At 48.6% G+C, this 19,332-nt stretch overlaps 1 long non-coding RNA gene across 1 annotated transcript in view; it reads left to right on the top strand.

The window, feature by feature from the left end:
- LOC141058792 (uncharacterized) overlaps positions 1–19,332 on the top strand; it is a 523,866-nt gene that overhangs the window by 21,715 nt on the left and 482,819 nt on the right. Inside the window, exon 2 of the long non-coding RNA XR_012222316.1 lies at positions 12,257–12,339. This is a non-coding gene — a long non-coding RNA (uncharacterized lncRNA). The remainder of the gene's footprint in view (positions 1–12,256; positions 12,340–19,332) is intronic.

Here is a 19,332-nt window from a genome sequence, read left to right as displayed (position 1 = left end):
GGATTAGTACCGTACAGGCGACCTTGCTATGGATGGAGGGCGCCCTGCGCGGCCACTTTCCCAATGTTCCCGTGCAGTACACTTACCACACACGCAGCTGCGCTTTCCCGCCTCACAGAAGGATGATAACGGTGCAGCCGGTCAGCGTCCTCCCCCCGGTAATCTCCATCACTGCCCTCACTTCTCAGCTCTGGCTGCACACACTCAGCTGTGTGGGAGGGGCTAACACAGCACCCATGACATAATCTGCGAGACTCCACCAATCCGAAAACGAGGCGGGGAATCACTATACAAACCCCGCCTACTGACGTTACTACGCCGCAACATCTGATACTGCCCTTTCCCCAGCTCCGTCCAACTCACTGCCACTGTAGTTTAGAACGATGCGTCCCGTGGACGTATCGTACTAATCTTAAGGCGTTTTTTCGCCTGCCTGTGCGTCATAGACGCCCAGACAGGCGTTAATGCGACCTCTGCCGGTGCTTGTTAACTGTGGAGCAGAAGTCAGTCTGCTGGATGCTCAGTTTGTCCAGACTCATGGTCTGAGGTGTTAGGCATCGGGTTTTTGTCGCTGCACAGCGAGAATCCCGAGCCTTACTTCCAGGGGTCTCCCATTCCTGTCCAGCCGCAGAGGAGGTTGCTCAGCAAACTCGTCGGTCCAGGCGCTCTGCCCAGACCAGCTCCGTGGGTTTGCTTGCTGCTGCCACCTCTGGCACAGCTATGTCAATTCATGCTGCTTAGCAGCGAGATTCTCCAGGGACTAAGTCCCCATGTCGGGTCACTGAGCATGCCCGTGGAGTGATCTCCCATTGGAGATCGAAGGTCACGCGTTCAGGTCCTGCTCCTGTTCGGATTGGCCAATCCGAGAAGCCAGGAAGGTCCCGGACGCTCGCGGCTATAAAAGGTTCGCATGGCCGCTCGGCCATGCGCTAGGATAAGACTGTATTTACAGACTATGTGGAGTGATTGATGTATGCACGCATGAATGTCTTTGGTGAATGACTCATTAAGAAACCCCTACCCTTGGTACGCATGTGTTGTGCAGCCTAGCCTGCTAGCGCCAAGGCTTAGGTTTAGGTAGGACAGAGGTTACGTCAGGCATCAGTCCTCACCAGGGACTTGGCACGCCTCAGTGCACGTGCTCCATAGCCAGAGTCTATAGCGGCGTTTGTGGCAGCGACGCCGCGCGTTCAGTGAGCCTAGAAGGACTCTAACCGCGTGTCCTTGGGGTAGAGTTCTGTGGCCGTACACTGTACTCTCTTTTGACTGGGCTCTGTGAGCTTAACAGGCTCTGGCATCTACGTTCAGCGGTTGTGCGGCTCTGTGCTTTAACAGAGTTCGCACCTGTTCACATTGGGTGACGTAACCCACGTGTGACTGGTTTCACACCGCTTAATTCTTCCGCCATTACTTAGCAGCAGTTGTTATGATGAGTCACCGCAGGAGGAAAAAACAAAATACCAGCTAAGTCCAGAAAAACCAGAGAGGTTGGCAGCTATCGGTTTGCAGACCCCTGAACCTATCCACAAAAACTAGCAGTAGCCGTGGGGGGTTCCTACGGTGCCCTAGACCCCTCGATCACAGCCCGAGAACTATATAGCCTAAAGACAGAAAGGGGAAAAACTAAACTGCCCCAGAGCAGACCCCAAAGCAATAGGCAGCCCCCAACATATAATGACGGTGAATCAAGATGAAAGCACTAGCACAGATAGAAAGATAGGTTGAGCAAATGATGGGGCCCAAGCTAACTACATAGGACAGGAAAGCTGCTGTCTGCCATCCGCAAAAACCCTATCAAAATGAGCCAACCGACTGATAAGAAAAACAGGCCCTGAAGTCGCTAGGCTTCAAAAAGACTATATCACCACTCAGGTATATTCTGAAGACAGAGCAAAATATCAACAGATCAGAGACAAAAATGGAATTCAGCTCACCCCGGCCGGGGATGGCGGAACTCCCAAAAAACAAGGCAAAACAAGAACAAAACTGAAGAGTACAAAGCAGAGCAGAAAAACTTAGCTTTGAGATGCAGGAATCAGACTGGTCTCCAAGAATCCAGCAGGAAAATCACCAGCCAGGAAGACGGGCGTCGGCAGCCTTATATCCAGTCCTCAATTCCAGCCACCCAGTCATCATCTAGCTGCCCAGGTGTTTGGTAATCAGTCTCACTACCTTCACTAGAGGAGGGAGTTCATCAGACCTCAATGGTGAAGGGAAAAATGAACTCACAACAAGTAGTGTACCACCTATGCACGGTGGACCCCGGGCTGTGAACGCACCTACTATTATTTTATAATTTGGTGCGTTCCGCCAGCCCTAATAATAATAATAATAATAATAATCTTTATTTATATAGCGCCAACATATTCCGCAGCGCTTTACAGTTGAACAGTTTCAAACACAACAGTCATAAGTAACAACGTTAACAATACAATAATTAAAGCGAAATAAGACGACCCTGCTCGTGGAGCTTACAATCTACAATGAGGTGGGGGAGATACAAAGCACAGGTTTGTATTTACAATGATGTATTTACAATGACGGTCCAGCCATCTTCAGGGGGTGGGGGTTAGATGGAGATAGTGAATGGGCTACACACACACAAACATGACTTTGATTACTGAATGTGATAGGCCGCTCTGAACAAATGTGTTTTGAGCGAGCGCCTAAAACTATGCAAATTGTGGATGGTCCTAATATCTTGGGGTAGAGCATTCCAGAGGATTGGCGCAGCACGGGAGAAGTCTTGGAGTCGGGAGTGGGAGGTACGGATTAGGGCAGAGGTTAGTCGAAAGTCATTTGCAGAGCGCAGCGGTCGGTTAGGCCGATAGACAGAAATGAGGGAGGAGATGTAAGGGGGTGCCGCACTGTGGAGAGCTTTGTGGGTGAGAACAAGTACTTTGAATTGTACCCTGTACTGAATTGGCAGCCAGTGTAACGACTGGCGAAGAGCGGACGCGTCTGGGTAACGATTAGCCAGATGGACAACCCTGGCTGCTGCATTAAGGATAGACTGGAGAGGGGAGAGTCGAGTGAGAGGGAGGCCAATTAATAGAGCATTACAGTAGTCTAGGCGGGAGTGGATCAGGGCGACAGTGAGAGTTTTTGTTGTTTCCATGGTGAGAAAAGGGCGGATTCTAGAGATGTTCTTTAGGTGTAAGCGGCATGAGCGGGCAAGAGATTGTATATGGGAGGTGAAGGAGAGATCGGAGTTGAACATAACACCCAGACAGCGCACCTGCTGTCGGGGTGTTATTATGGTGCCACCCACAGAGAGGGAAATGTCAGATTTAGGGAGGTTAGTAGATGGTGGGAGCAGAAGAAGTTCAGTTTTGGAGAGGTTGAGTTTCAGATAGAGAGCAGACATGATGTTGGAGACTGCAGACAGACAGTCAGTGGCGTTCTGTAGTACAGCGGAGGTAAGGTCAGGGGATGATGTGTACAGTTGTGTGTCATCAGCATAAAGATGGTACTGAAAGCCAAATCTGCTGATGGTCTGTCCAATTGGGGCCGTATAAAGAGAGAAGAGAAGGGGGCCAAGGACTGAGCCCTGAGGTACCCCAACAGTGAGAGGAAGAGGAGATGAAGTGGAGCCAGAAAACAGAACACTGAAGGAGCGGTCGGAAAGATAGGAGGAGAACCAGGAAAGAGCAGTGTCCTTAATGCCTTGTGACTGGAGCCTAGAGAGTAGGAGAGGATGGTCAACAGTGTCGAAAGCTGCAGAAAGGTCGAGAAGAATGAGCAGAGAATGGTCACCATTACGTTTTGCTGTCAGAAGGTCATTGGTCACTTTGATGAGTGCAGTTTCTGTCGAATGTAGGGGGCGGAAACCGGACTGTGAAGGGTCTAGGAGGGAGTGAGTGGAGAGGTAACGGGTAAGGCGTGAGTATATCAGGCGCTCCAAGAGTTTAGAGATGAAGGGGAGATTGGAGACTGGTCTGTAGTTGTTTGTGCAGGATGGGTCAAGGGTGGGTTTCTTTAGTAATGGAGTAATGATAGAGTGTTTGAAGGAGGAGGGGAAAATGCCAGAGGAGAGGGAGAGATTAAAGATTGTAGTTAGGTGAGTTGTGACGACTGGGGAGAGAGACTGGAGGAGATGTGAGGGAATGGGGTCGGTTGTGCATGTAGTCGGACGAGAAGAGGAGAGGAGCCTGGAGACTTCTTCTTCTGTGATGGGAGCAAATGTGGAGAGTGAGCCAGGGGAAATGCAGGGAGGGATGGGAGTCACTGGTAACATTAGGTGTGAGACGCCGGACAAACCCATAAGCGTCCAAACCATTGACTCTGTCCCACTGAGCCGGGGGGGATTAAACCAAGTCGTAGAAGACATTGTGCTGAATCCATCACCAATCGTTGTGGGCTCCCCTTAGTCTAAAAAACACAACCCGGTCTTAGATTGGCGGACTAGGGAAGTGGTCAGCTGGGAGCAGTCATGTGAGGACTGCTGCCTAGGGGCTACTGTCTCTGCCGTCTCTCTACAATCGTCCCCTTCCTCTCCTGTGGGAGCAGCAGAGGTGCTGCAGGAGAGTAGGGGCAAGGCTCAACCCTCGCCATTAGCCAACCCTGAGAGGCGCAGACCTCATAGTAGGAGGGGTTGTGGGGTGGTGTTTCCCTTGGTGAACTTCCGGTGGAAGTGTGTTGCGGAGACTTACCAGTTGGAATTACCCACAAACTTGCCCATACACCACTCGTTCCCCAGATCGGCGCTTTGGAGAGGGGTGGTGCCTCCGGAGGATACATTGCCAATACCAGCGGTGCTCGTTTGTCATAAACCTGAATTTCAGGTAGTTGTTGGGGTGAACTCTGGATCTGGCATCCCCACTGTAGGTGGTTTTTTTTTTTGTTTTTTTTTGTGAAGAGCCGTCTTGAGGGTCCAGAGGCCCCTCATTGAGGGAGGGTACTGTCATGATCCAGGTTGGATTATGACAGATTTTGCACAAGTAACCTTTTTTTTTCTTTTAAGCTGTTTGCTTAAAGTTAGTTTTGCCCCCGGTGGCCATTAGGGTCATTACACTGTGGTTGTTTTAGTTCTAGTTTTGCCCCTGGTGGCCGTTAGGGTCATTGCACTCTGATTACTTTAGTTTAGTTGCCCCCGGTGGCCGCTAGTGTTATTGCACGTGATAATGAAGCAGGTGTGATTCCCTGGCTGCTACCCATAAAGGAGTAGCAGGTGGTCTCTCACTGTTGGTGATATTGCTCATTTCCAACCAAGTCTGGTGAAGGAAGGAACTACAGAGAGGAGTTTCTGGCAGCTCGGGAGCTCTGGTGCAATAGTTTCAGGCGGAAGCTGAATTCAGGTGTCGAGCTTCAGGGGTGAAGCTGAACTTTGGTGTTGTACTCTGTTGCTGGGAGCAATAGCAACAGAGCAAAGCTAAGTGGTGTTTTTCCCTGTTAGTGACTTTCCTTGTGTGTGTATTAGTGCAGTGGTGGGATTAGTTTCTGCACCGTCCAGTTCACTAGAAAGGGATAGTTGCAGGGCGAGCTAGGGATTTGAGGTATCCAGCTCGTCGCCAGGTGCGGAACCTGCATAGGGATCGTCAGGAGTGTAGGGACACTGACTCAGGGGAGTGCAGGAGGTCTCCACGTCCCCGTTCCCTATTGCAGGGCCCTCTATTGTAACGGTTTCCCCGGTGTTTCCCTTAACTCTGTTTAAATTCGCCCTGCTGGAGGTGGTGTATCCAGTCACACCTGACATTACAACCATGCTTTCAAATAGTTTTGTCAGCTATGTCCATTGCATTGATTGACAATGCTGGCTTCATTTGAGCCAGGGCTGTCACCTTTGAAATCCCACATGTGCGCTGTTACTGGCTGACACAGACAGAAGAGGTCTCCTGTGCAAGAACAGTATATGGGCCCTTTGCAGTCCAATAGCTCATCATAATGCACAATTGTACCTGTTTTAGACGTGGAAATCAGTCCCCTTATCTCTTGGTCCCCTGTACAGCTGCACAGGTTGCACTAAATTTATGTCCGCCATACATTATTATCATTATTATTTATTTATATAGCGCCATTAATTCCATGGTGCTGTACATGAGAAGGGGGGTTACATACAAAGTTATAGATATCGTTAACAGTAAACAAATTTACAATGACAGACTAGTACAGAGGGGAGAGGACCCTGTCCTTGCGGACTTACATTCTATGGGATAGTGGGGAAGAGACAGAAGGTCGAGGGTGCAGCAGCTCTGGTGGTTTTGAGGCGGCGGCTCGGGCGGTGGTGAGGCGGCAGAATGGTTATTGCTGACTGTAAGCTTTCCTGAAAAGATGGGTTTTCAGGTTCCGTTTGAAGGATCCGAGGGTGGTGGATAATCTGACGTGTTGAGGCATGGAATTCCAGAGTATAGGGGATATTCGGGAGAAATCTTGGAGGCGGTTGTGTGAGGAATGAATAAGTGTGGAGGAGAGTAGGAGGTCTTGGGAGGATCGAAGATTACGTGAGGGAAGGTATTGGGAGATTAGTTCAGAGATATAGGGAGGGGATAGGTTGTGGATGGCTTTGTAGGTCAGTGTTATTAGTTTGAACTGGATGCGTTGGTGAATTGGGAGCCAGTGGAGGGATTTGCAGAGAGGAGAGACAGGGGAGTAGCGAGGAGAGAGGTGGATTAGTCGGGCAGCAGAGTTGAGGACAGACTGGAGTGGTGCAAGAGAGTTAGCAGGGAGGCCACAGAGGAGAGTGTTGCAGTAGTCAAGACGGGAGATAACGAAGAGGCATGTACAAGAGTTTTGGTAGATTGAGGGCTGAGGAAGGGACGGATTCTGGAAATATTTTTGAGTTGGAGGCGACAGGAGGTGGCAAGAGTTTGGACGTGTAGCTTGAAGGACAGGGCAGAGTCGAGTTACTCCGAGACAGCGGATTTCAGGTGCGGGAGAGAGCATGATGCCGTTTACCATAATAGTTAGATCGGGTAGGGAAGATACATGAGATGGAGGAAAGATAATGAGTTCAGTTTTGTCTATATTGAGTTTTAGGAAGCGAGAGGTGAAAAAGGAGGATATGGCTGATAGACACTCCGGGATTCTGGATAGCAGAGAGGTGACATCTGTGCCAGAGAGGTAGATCTGAGTGTCGTCTGCATACAGGTGGTACTGGAAGCTATGGGACTTTATGAGTTGCCTAGGCCAAGAGTATAGATGGAAAAAAATAGGGGCCCCAGGACAGAGCCTTGGGGGACTCCAACAGATAGAGGGCGGGATGAGGAGGTAGTGTGGGAGTGGGAAACGCTGAATGTGTGGTCAGAAAGTTATGAGGCAATCCAGGACAGGGCAAGGTCTTTTATGCCAAGAGAAGAAAGAATTTGTAGCAGTAGGCAGTGGTCAACTGTGTCAAAGGCAGAGGACAGGTCAAGAAGGAGGAGGATGGAGAACTGTCTGTTAGCTTTGGCTGTAAGTCATTAGTCATTTTGGTCAGGGCAGTTTCAGTGGAATGGTGGGGGCGGAAGCCAGATTGGAGGATGTCAAGGAGGGAGTTAGAGGAAAGGTGGGAGGAAAGTTGAGCATGGACATCTGTTCAAGGAGTTTGGAAGCAAACGGGAGCAGTGATATGGGGCGATAGCTGGGCATAGCAGTTGGGTCAAGGTTTGATTTTTTGAGGATGGGTGTTATCGTGGCATGTTTGAAGGCAGAGGGGAAGGAACCAGAAGATAGGGATAGGTTGAAGAGATGGGTTAGGGCTGGAATGATCATGTTAGTGAGGTTGGGGAGCAGGTGGGAAGGGATGGGGTCAAGTGCACAGGTGGTGAGGTGTGATTTGGAAATGCGCACAGCAAAAGACTGTTCTGCAAATGCTCCGATAATGTTTTTTTTTTTTTTGCTCAAAGTTCCCTACAACAATATGTGGTTAATGGATTTTAACCCCTTTCTGCCATGAGACGTACCATACCGTCGATGTGCCCTGGGCCCATATGACCATGGACGGTATAGTATGTTTCAGCGATCGGACACGCACACGGGTGGTGTGTGGCTGGGTGTCAGCAGATTCTCACAGCTGACACCCGGCACTAAATGCCAGGAGTGGTCACAGACCACTCCCAGCACTTTAACCCCCGGAATACTGCAATCGAACATGATCGCAGCATTCCGGGAGCAGGCAGAGGGCTGACAGCCTCTCTGTCTTTGGATCGGAGACCGGTCCCGATCGCTGCCATGGAAACCCGATGTCGTCATGACAACATTCGGGTTACCAGAGCTGAGAAACTTCCTGTCTTGCACAGTGCATGTCAGGAAGTCTCTCTGGTCAGTGTGCACTGAGTGCAGTGTTGACAGCTTCTGTAGCATGCAGATGCTTCATCTGCATGCTATAGAAGCGATCAGCCTGCAAAAAATGAGTGTCCCATAGTGGGACAAAGTGTAAAAATTAGAATGAAGTAAATTAAATATTTTTTAAATAATTGTAAAAATATTTAAAAAAAAATAATAAAATATCAATATAAATTCTATCACGAAATAAATATTTGAATGAAAAAAATCTAAACAATAAAAGTACACATATTTGGTATGGTATCGCCGCATCCGTAACGACCCTACCTATAAAACTGTCCCACTAGTTAACCCCTGTACTGAACACCATAAAAAAACAAGGCAATAAACAATGCTTTATCATCATACCGCCGAACAAAAAGTGGAATAACGCGATCAAAAAGACGGATATAAATAAACATGGTACCACTGAAAATGTCATATTGTCCCGCAAAAAGCGAGCCTCCATACAGCATCATTCATGAATGATGTAAACGCCCCCCCTTCCCAAAAAAAAAAAGAAATTCATGAATTGCTGGTTTTTGCTCATTCTGTCTCCCAAAAATCGGAATAAAAGCGGTCAAAAAATGTCATGTGCCCGAAAATGGTACCAATGAAAACATCAACTCGTCCCGCAAAAAAACGACCTCGCGTGACTCTGTGGGCCAAAATGTGGAAAAATTATAGCTCTCAAAATGTGGAGATGCAAAAACTATTTTTTGGAATAAAAAGCGTCTTTTAGCGTGTGACAGCTGCCAAACATAAAAACCCGCTATAATGCCTCTTTCACACGTCCTGATATTTCCAGTACCGGAGATGTCAGTGTCCCTGTGTGTAATATTTGCGACAAACGTGTGGCATGTATTTGCCGCATCAGTACCACAGGAACGGGCGCCAGGGAAGAAACGTTACAGTAAGCACTGTTCCCTGGCACCAGGTGCTGAACATGGCTCTCAGCATTCTACCCTGCTGTGCTGGCGATCATCGCAAGCAGGGGAGAATGATGAGAGTTACATTTAACCCCTTAACGACTGCCGATACGCTTTTTAATGGCGGCAGTTAAGGGTACTTAAACCACAGCACTGAGGCTTAAAGTAATAGTGCCAACCAGCGTCGGAATTTCTTCGTGGTCTCGGCTGCCGGGGAGTAGCCGAGACCCCAGAGAACATGATTCGGGTCAGTTTTTACTGACCCCGGTGTTGCGATCGCCGTTATTAACGATTTTCCATTTAATTTCTCCTTTTATGTGATCGCACATCAGAGGAGAGAGAAATAGGGTCCCCCGATTCCCCCCTGTACCTCCGTTGTCCCTGCAGGCCCCCCTGAATTCCCCGGGCCCCCGTCTTCTTCCGGTAGAAAATGGCATGCACAATGCTCTGCAGAGATCTGCCAGTCGGCACCCGGAAACAATAGTTTTTTTCCTATTGGTTCATTTTGATCACTGTGATAGACCCTGACCCTATCACAGTAATAAAAAAAAAAAAAAAGTAAATCAAAACCCCCTTTATCACCCCCTTAGTTAGGGAAAAATAATAAAACAAAAGAAAGTATTTATTTCCATTTTCCCATTAGGGTTACAGTTGGACGAGGGTTAGGGTTGGGGTTAGGGTTTGGATTACAGTTACAGTTGGGATTAGGGTTAGCGGTGTGTTAGGGTTAGGTTTGTGGAGGTTAGAGTTGAGATTAGGGATAGGAGTGTGATGGGGTTAGGGTTGGACTTAGAATTGGGGGGTTTCCACTGTTTAGGCACATCAGGGGCTCTCCAAACGCGACATCGCATCTGATCTCAATTCCAGCCAATTCTACATTGAAAAAGTCCAAAGGTGCTCCTTCCTTACAAGATTTATCCCCACATATGGGGTATTGGCGTACTCAGGACAAATTGGACAACAACTGATGGGGTCCAATTTCTCCTGTTACCCTTGTGAGAATAAGAAATTGGGGGCGAAAAGATCATTTTTGTGAAAAAAAATATGATTTTTTTTTATTTTTCTGGCTCTACGTTATAAACTTCTGTGAAGCACTTGGGGGTTCAAAGTGCTCACCACACATCTGGATAAGTTCCTTAGGGGGTCTAGTTTCCAAAATGGTTTAAATTGTGGGTGGTTTCCACTATTTTGGCACATCAGGAGCTCTCCAAACGCGACATGGTCCGATCTTAATTCCAGCCAATTTTGTGTTGAAAAAGTCAAACGACGCTCCTTCCCTTCCGAGTTCTGCCATGTGCCCAAACAGTGGTTTACCCCCACCTATAGGGTATCTGCATACTCAGGACAAATTGCACAACAACTTTTGGGGTCCAATTTCTCCTGTTACCCTTGGGAAAATAAAAAATTGGGGGCGAAAAATCATGTTTGTGAAAAAATAATTTTTTAGTTTTTACGGCTCTATGTTATAAACTTCTGTGAAGCCCTTGGGGGTTCAAAGTGCTCACCACACACCTAGATAAGTTGGATCTGAAGTAATTTTTTTGTGAAAAAAAGTTAAATGTTAATTTTTTTTTTAAACATTCCAAAAATTCCTGTGAAGCACCTCAAGGATTAATAATAAACTTCTTGAATGTGGTTTTGAGCACCTTCAGGGGTCCAGTTTTTACAATGGTGTCACTTTTGGGTATTTTCTATCTTATAGAGGCCTCAAAGTGACTTCACATGTGATGTGGTCGCTGAAAAAAAAAAAAAAGGTGTAAATATGAGAAATCGCTCTTTAACTTTTAAAAACTTTTAAATTTGGTTCCAAAATTGTGCTGATGTAAATTAAACGTGGGAAATGTTACTTATTAAGTATTTTTTGTGACATATCTCTGTGATTTAAGAGCATGAAAATTCAAATTTGGAAAATTGTGAAATTTTCGCCAAATTTCCGTTTTTTTTTCACAAATAAACACAAGTCATATCAAAGAGTTTTTACCACTATCGTGACGTACAATATGTCATGAGAAAACAGTGTCAGAATCACCGGGATCCATGGAAGCGTTCCAGAGTTATTGCCTCATAATGGGACAGTGGTCAAAATTGTAAAAATTAGCGTGGCCATTAACTTGCAAACCACCCTTGGGGGGTAAAGGGTTAAAGAAAAAGTGGCATGTCCACTGTACTGTTGGATGTGACCGCTATCCTGATTTTACCTTTACATGTTCCTCTGTTTTTTGAGTCTAGACAACAAATGAAGGGGGGAGGACAGCAATGAGAAATATGTGGGACGGCTCATAAGAATCACTTTATACAGAGACATTTGGGTTCCATGCTATAGGTTTTTTACACTGCTACCATCATACTCTTCTCATGATATGCCTTCACCACTTCACTTCCAGCTTTGTCTCAGTTCCTTGCTGCTTGTCTTTCTTTTATTTTGCTTTTTTACATCACATTTACCTTTTATGGTTGGTGTATGCATATAGTACATATATTTTTGTGACTTCTGATCTTATAGGAACGCACTACTTACACTTACAACCTTTTTTTTTCTCTGTGGATGTATGCCTACCATTTTGATGGAGGCTAGAAGGACACTCTTTTGGTCTCAATTAAGTTGCTGAGGGCCCAAAGTTACGGTGGGTTTATACTAGTTTGTCATATGACGACAACCAACGATCAGTGATTTGTAAGCCAATTACATTTTTCATGTTCACAGAATTTCCACGATCTCTATGCATAGGCGGTTATTGTTCTTGGCAGCAGATCTACTGTATATACGCAGGACAATAGGCTGCAGCGAGCTTAAGAATCATTTTACCCTGCGATCGAGCATTCTGGTGATTGGCAGACTATTTAGGCAGGCCGATAGAAGGGAAATGAGCTTAGGTTGGAAAACTTGTTTCTGATAAAGGTGTATTACAATGGACGACTATGTCTGATGCACGCACCAGGAGCTTTCCTGGCTTGTATGCCAAACTTGCATTGCAACTGTATAACAAAATCTTATCAATAAAACTGATACCAGAGTGTTTCATAGTTGTATTAGGTAAAAGATGCCTCTTGTGATAACCAATATCTTATTTTTGTTTAATGTACAGATTATTTGCATTGTCTGGATGCAGAATCTGGAATTGTAGTTATAAATTACATTGAATGGTTCCCGTTCAGAATTGGATCTCCGGTGAGTACTCTCATTTCATCGTATTTTTGTATTTTGAAGAATTTTTCATTAAAGGCTTATGATATTGATGATCTATCCTCAGGGAAGGTCATAAATATCACATGGATAAGGGTCCAATACCTGGCACTCAGTCCAATTGGCTGTAATCAGCTCTTTGGGCAAAAGGATGTAAGCAGTGAAAGGAGCTTGTGACGCGAGTCACGGTAGTAAATATATAATGCTTACTGTAAGTAAAAGGAGGTCAGACAATCCGAGGTCAGGTCCAGGAAATGGAGCAGTACGACAAAGGGAAGTCAGAGGGCAAAGTCCAATACACAAGCCGAGGTCTGGAAAGCCAGAGAGACAAAACAGTTTACAGGGAGCAGGCACACGCAAAGTCAGGTCACAAGCAAAGGGTCTGAGTCCGGGAAGAGAATCAAGGCAAGCTGGGTCAGAGACAGAGGGATCAATGTTCCACAGGCAACAGCAAGTGTATGGTTGATACTGGGGGAAGGAGCTAGCATGCATAAGTAGAAGCCTGATTAAGGAAAATGAGCACAGGTGATTGCAACACAGACTGACAGCCCCAACACAAAGTAACAAAAAGACCAAAACAGAGTGGAAATCGTGACACAACTGAAGAACATTTAGTGACCATGCTGAGGACTGGAGATAAGCTCCTATTCAACATGAATACGATAATATTTTTCCTTGTTGCCCCAATTACCTGTGCAGTAGGTTATATGCACTTGAGTCTGTGGCCAGTGTTGATCGAATCTACTCAATTGGTATATTCGCGGCCATGGCAATAGTCTGGACAGATGCTGCGCCATCCATCTTTCACAGGGACCCATTTCAAAAAGTGTTTATCACAAGGTTCACTTTTTTTTTTTTTTTTTTACTTTGCATAGGAAAACCCTCCACATTAGGCCCCCTTCAAGCGTCCTGATTTTTACGGTACTGGAAAAAACAGTACCAGTGTTATCCATGTAGGTGTATGTCATCAGTGTCCATGTGACACATACCGGAATAGAATGCGGATGTGTCAAAAATCTCAGCTGGTGTTATTAATGGAGAGGAATCTATCAGACTCCATTACTAACCCAGTAATCGAAAAAAACAAGCCAAAAAATAATTTGAGTAAACACTCCCTGACACTTTCCATGGTTCACCAATTTATTTTAAAAAAACAAAAAAAATGCAGGTCCAACATACGCCTTGGAATCTGATGTAGTCAACAAATAGATACCTGAAAAACATGAAAAGAGATAAATAAAATAGAAACTCTGTCCCTTATTCACCAATTTATTAGAAAAAATGTTCCCACGCAGGTCCGACGTATTCCATAGTTCCCTAAATCCATCAACTGTGAGTAGCAGTGACGTTACTGCTAATTCATAGTTGCCGGGTACTGACGTCACCGCTCATGAGAGTTGCAGGCTCAGTTTATGAATAGCGGTGACGTCTGTTATGAATGGGTCAGCGAGGAGAAAAAAACAAAACTAGCTAAGTCACAGAAAACCAGAGAGGTTGGTAACTATGCAGATTGCAGATCCCTGACCCTAATCACACAACTAGCAGCAACCGTAGAGCGTACCTACGATGATCCTAGACGCTTTGTCATAGCCGGAGAACTACATAAGCCTGAAGCAAGAAAAGGGGAAAACTAACTGCCCCAGAGCAGACCCCAAAGGAAAGACAGCCCCCACACATGTATTGACGGTGTGTTACACTCCGGATCACGGGAGCGAGAGTGGACCCACTGGACCGTGACGCCGGTCCCTCCCCGAGCGAGCGCACCAAGTGGACCGACCCCTATACAGGGACCGTTAGGGAACAGACTCGGGGAGTTCAAGCGCCACGGCAGCCAGGACCAGGGGTCGGCTCAAGAGGGTGAGCAGATGATGAGTAGTGGTGGGAGGTCCGGAGAGGAGACGGGATAACCAGGATCCAGAGGCGGAGGGAGTTGGAGACGGAGGGAGGACAGCGGGAACCAGCAGGAGGCAGGAAAGGTGGCGCACTGAAAAGGGAAGGAGACACGGGTTTAATAGAAGGCACAGGCAGGAGACACAGAGGGTTAACAGGAGGCAAGGCACAGGCAGGAGACACAGAGGGTTAACAGGAGGCACTGGCAGGAAACACAGAGCGTTAACAGAGCAAGCTGCAAGCAGCAGTGAGCACGGCCTAGACAAGCGAGAAATAACTCAATAGTCAGGCGCCTCCACTGAGGGAGGGCGGCCTGAAATACCTGGTGGTAGGCTCTGATAGGTTAGGAGAAGGGTCCGGGTCAGGTCATGCACGCAGATGGCAGAGGCGCGCGATCTAACCCTCCGGCGCGCGCGCGCAGAGGTACCATGCGCGCGGCCGAGGGAAGTGGAGGAGCGCGTCGGGAAGCCGGCTGCCGGAAAGCGAGAGGAGCGGCGGCACGCGTCAAGGCAGTGTCAGAGAAGAAAGTCGGGCCGGAAGCGGAGGCGGTGAGTACAGCAGCGGGGGCCGTGGAACGGGGAGTGGTGCAACGGGGAGCGGTGCAACGGGGAGCGGTGCTAACAGTACCCCCTCTCTTACACTCCCCTCCACTGCGTCTGGCTAAAAACCTCTTGAGAATGCATGGCGCATTGATGTTCTCCCGCGGCTCCCAAGATCTCTCCTCGCGACCGAAACCCTTCCAATCGATTAGAAAAAATGTTCTACCCCTAACCCTTTTCGAGGCCAAAATGTCTCTCACTTCAAAGACATCATCAGAAGTGACAGGTAGAGGAGAAGGGTTTGGGGCCGGGTGGAACCGATTCAAGACAACTGGCTTAAGGAGAGAGACGTGGAAGGAGTTGGGGACCCGAAGCGAGACAGGCAACTCCAGTTTGTAGGCCACGTTGTTAATGCGTTTGAGAATCTTGAAAGGTCCAATGTAGCGAGGTCCTAGTTTGTAAGAAGGGAGCTTTAGCCTAATGAACTTGGCTGAAAGCCAAACTTGTTGACCCGGGAGGTAAGTCGGAGAATCAAAGCGTCTCTTGTCAGCGTGCCTCTTCATGCGCTCCCCAGACTTTCTGAGAGCCTCCTTAGTCTTGGACCAGATCTTAGAGAATTCCAGGGTCAGGAAATCTGCTGTAGGCACACCGGAGGTAGCGGATATAGGTAGGGGAATACCAGGATGCATCCCAAACACCACGAAGAATGGAGACTTAACCGAAGACTCGCTGGGATGATTATTGTAGGAGAATTCTGCCCAGGGGAGAAGATGGGCCCAGTTATCTTGATGAGCGTTAGAGAACTGCCGTAAATATGCCGCTAGCACCTGATTAATGCGTTCCACTTGACCATTGGACTGAGGATGGTACGCGGAGAAGTCCAATCTTACCTCCAGAAGTTTACATAAGGCTCTCCAGAATCGAGAGGTGAATTGTACGCCTCGATCATAAACAATATGCTGCGGAAAGCCGTGGAGGCGGAAGACGTGCTGGATAAAAATCTTCGCCAACTCTGGAGCGGAAGGCAACGCTGGAAGAGGAATAAAATGGGCCATCTTGGAGAAGCAGTCGACCGCTACCAGGATAGTTGTATATCCGGAAGAGTTAGGCAGATCCGTGATGAAATCCAAACCTATATGTTGCCATGGAACCGAGGGAATCGGCAGAGGAAGCAGAAGGCCGGAGGGTGGCCGCCTAGGAACCTTGACCTTGGCACAAGAGGGACAGGAAGCCGTGAAGTCAGTCACATCCTGGCGGAGTGAAGGCCACCAATAAAAACGAGCGATGAGCTCCATCGTCTTTTTGACTCCGACATGTCCAGAAACTTTAGAGGAATGTCCCCAGTGCAGTACCTCTTTTCTGCCTGCCTCAGGAACGTAGGTCTTGCCTGGAGGAGGAGTAATCAGTCTCACAGGGGCCACTGTGATGATCTTCGCTGGATCGATGATGTGAGTCGGTTCCTCCACTAACTCAGGAGACTGTAGAGACCGGGACAATGCATCCGCCTTGAAGTTCTTTGACCCAGGACGGAAATGCAGCTCAAAATCGAACCGACCAAAAGAAGAGAGACAATCTGGCTTGCCGGGGGTTAAGTCTCTGGGCCGACTGGAGATATGCCAGGTTTTTGTGGTCGGTAAAAATGGTAAACGGGTGGACCGACCCCTCAAGCAGGTAACGCCACTCCTCCAGTGCTAATTTTATGGCCAGCAGCTCGCGATCCCCGATGGAGTAGTTACACTCTGTCGGAGAGAAGGCTTTAGAAAAGAACCCGCAGGTAACCAGTCAGCCGGACGGGGATCTCTGAGAGAGCACTGCACCTGCTCCTGTGGAAGAGGCATCTACCTCCAGAATGAATGGCTTGTTAGCCTCGGGTCGGTGTAGAACAGGTGCCGTCGCAAAGGCTTGTTTCAGACAGGAAAAGGCCTCTTCAGCCTCCGGAGGCCAGGACAAGGAGTTGACGTCTTTGCGAGTGAGGCTGGAGATGGTTTTGATGACGGATGAAAAATGTGGCACAAATTGACGATAATAATTGGCGAAGCCGAGGAACCTTTGAATCGCCTTGACCCCCACCGGACGGGGCCATTGAAGAATTGCCGACAGTTTTTCAGGATCCATTTCCAGCCCAGAGTCAGAAACGATGTAACCCAAGAAGGGCAAGGAAGACTGCTCAAAGACACTTTTCAAGCTTCGCGTAGAGGCGATTCTCCCGCAGGCGTTGTAGGACCAGACGAACACTCCTCCTGTGAGACGCCAGATCCGGGGAAAAAATAAGGATGTCGTCCAGATACACTACCACGCATGAGTACAATAGGTCTCGGAAGATATCATTGACGAATTCCTGAAACACCGCGGGAGCGTTGCAGAGACCGAAGGGCATAACCAGATATTCGTAATGCCCGTCCCGGGTGTTAAAGGCAGTCTTCCATTCGTCACCAGGGCGAATGCGGACGAGATTGTAGGCTCCGCGTAAATCCAACTTTTAGAAGATGCTGGCTCCTAGTAGCCGGTCAAAGAGTTCAAGGATGAGAGGCAAGGGATACTTGTTTTTTATAGTAATGTCGTTCAGACCCCGGAAATCAATGCAAGGACGCAGAGAACCGTCTTTCTTTTTCACAAAGAAAAACCCGGCTCCGGCAGGAGAAGAAGACTTCTGTATGAAACCTCTGGCCAAATTCTCACGAATGTACTTGGACATGGCCGTAGTCTCAGCTGGAGACAGGGGATAAATTTGCCCATGGGGCGGAGTGGTCCCGGGTCACAGATCAATAGGGCAGTCATACGGGCGATGTGGGGGAAGGGTCTCTGCCACCTTCTTATCAAACACGTCAGAGAACGACCAGTATGCGGCTGGTAAGCCCCCAGGGCCCAAGGAGACTGGAAGAGGATTGGCCGGGCCCACAGACCCCAGGCACCTCTCTTGGCAAGGATGTCCCCAGCGGAGGACCTCACCGGAGCGCCAATTCAGGATGGGTTCATGTGTCCTCAGCCAGGGCAGACCAAGCAGCAAAGCATGGGACAGGTTGGGGAGAACGTAGAATGCGATCCACTCCTGGTGCAAGGCCCCGATTTGCAGACACACCTCCTCCGTAACCACGGACACGGATTCTTGTAGGGGTCTTCCATCTACCGAGGCGATAACACGTGGAGTCTTCAGGGTAATCACGGGAATCCGGTACTTCTTCACCTCCTTCAATCTTATGAAGTTCCCCGCCACGCCCGAGTGCACATAGGCCACCTCCGAACCACGTCTCTGACCAAAAACCAGCTGAACCGAAAGGGTAAGGGGGTGAGAGGAGTGAGACACACCTAGGACGGCCTCTCTTACCTGCCCTAGGTGGAGGAGTTTCCCGGCCTCTCAGGACAGGAACTCAGGAAGTGGGACGCGCTGCCACAATACAGGCACAAACCCTCCATCAGTCTCTCCTTACGGCGCTGTTCCGCCAACTTGACTCGATCCACCTGCATCGGCTCTGGCGCCGGACTGGAGGACGGCCCAGGAGGACGTGGACTGGATGGCCTGTGAAAAGAAGCAGATGGTCTGAGCGGTCTCCTCTCTCTAGCAGCCTCTCGAGCGCGTTCCTGGAACCGGAGGTCAATTCGTGTGGCCAGAGAAATAAGATCTTCCAAGGTGGTCGGGGTATCTCGCCCTGCCAATTCGTCTTTGATTTTGCTAGAGAGACCACGCCAGAAGGCCCCAACCAAAGCCTCGTTATTCCACTCCAACTCAGAGGCCAAGGTACGGAACCAGATGGCATATTGTCTGACCGTAAGGGTACCCTGAGTGAGGCAGAAAAGGGACTCCGTAGCGGAAGCCAACCGTCCGGGCTCGTCAAAGACTTTTCGGAAAGTGTCTGTGAAGGTCTGGACACTAGAGACTACGGGATCGTCCCGCTCCCACAGAGGATTCACCCAGAAGAGTGCCTCTCCCTCCAGATGAGACACAATGAAGGCAATCTTGGCCCGGTCAGTGGGATACTGTTGAGGCAAGAGTTCGAAATGCAACCTGCACTGATTTAGGAAGCCTCTACACAACTTTGGGTCGTCGCCGTACCGAGGCGGTTTACCAAGCCTGGGAGACGGGGCAGGTACGGAATCTGAACTGCAGGACGGATTGCGTCCGGCAACCGACTGAAGGGAAAGCAGCCGATCGTCAAACGAAGCCATATAAGAGAGAATATGGGCTTGGGTGTCCCGTTGTTGAACCAGCTCTTGCTGGAGGCTGGCCAGTTGGGAGGCGTTGTCAGGGTCGGCGGCCTGCAAGGCCGATAAGCGGGAATCCATGGTCTTCATAAAAGATATTATATGGGTCTGGTTCTCCCTTAGGAACACCAACTCTTTTTGGGCGGCGGCCCCGGCGGGTCCATGGCCTGACTATTCTGTTACACTCCGGATCACGGAAGCGAGAGTGGACCCACTGGACCGTGATGCCGAACCCTCCCCGAGCGAGCGCACCAAGTGGACCGACCCCTATACAGGGACCGTTAGGGAACAGACTCGGGGAGTTCAAGCGCCACGGCAGCCAGGACCAGGGGTCGGCTCAAGAGGGTGA

This window comes from Dendrobates tinctorius, unplaced genomic scaffold (assembly GCF_039654945.1).
Source record: "Dendrobates tinctorius isolate UK_male_01 unplaced genomic scaffold, ASM3965494v1 ptg000214l, whole genome shotgun sequence".
Classification (NCBI taxonomy): Eukaryota; Metazoa; Chordata; class Amphibia; order Anura; family Dendrobatidae; genus Dendrobates; species Dendrobates tinctorius.
The sequence above is the reverse complement of the archived record's forward strand: the minus strand, read 5'-3'. Positions and strand labels throughout refer to the sequence as shown.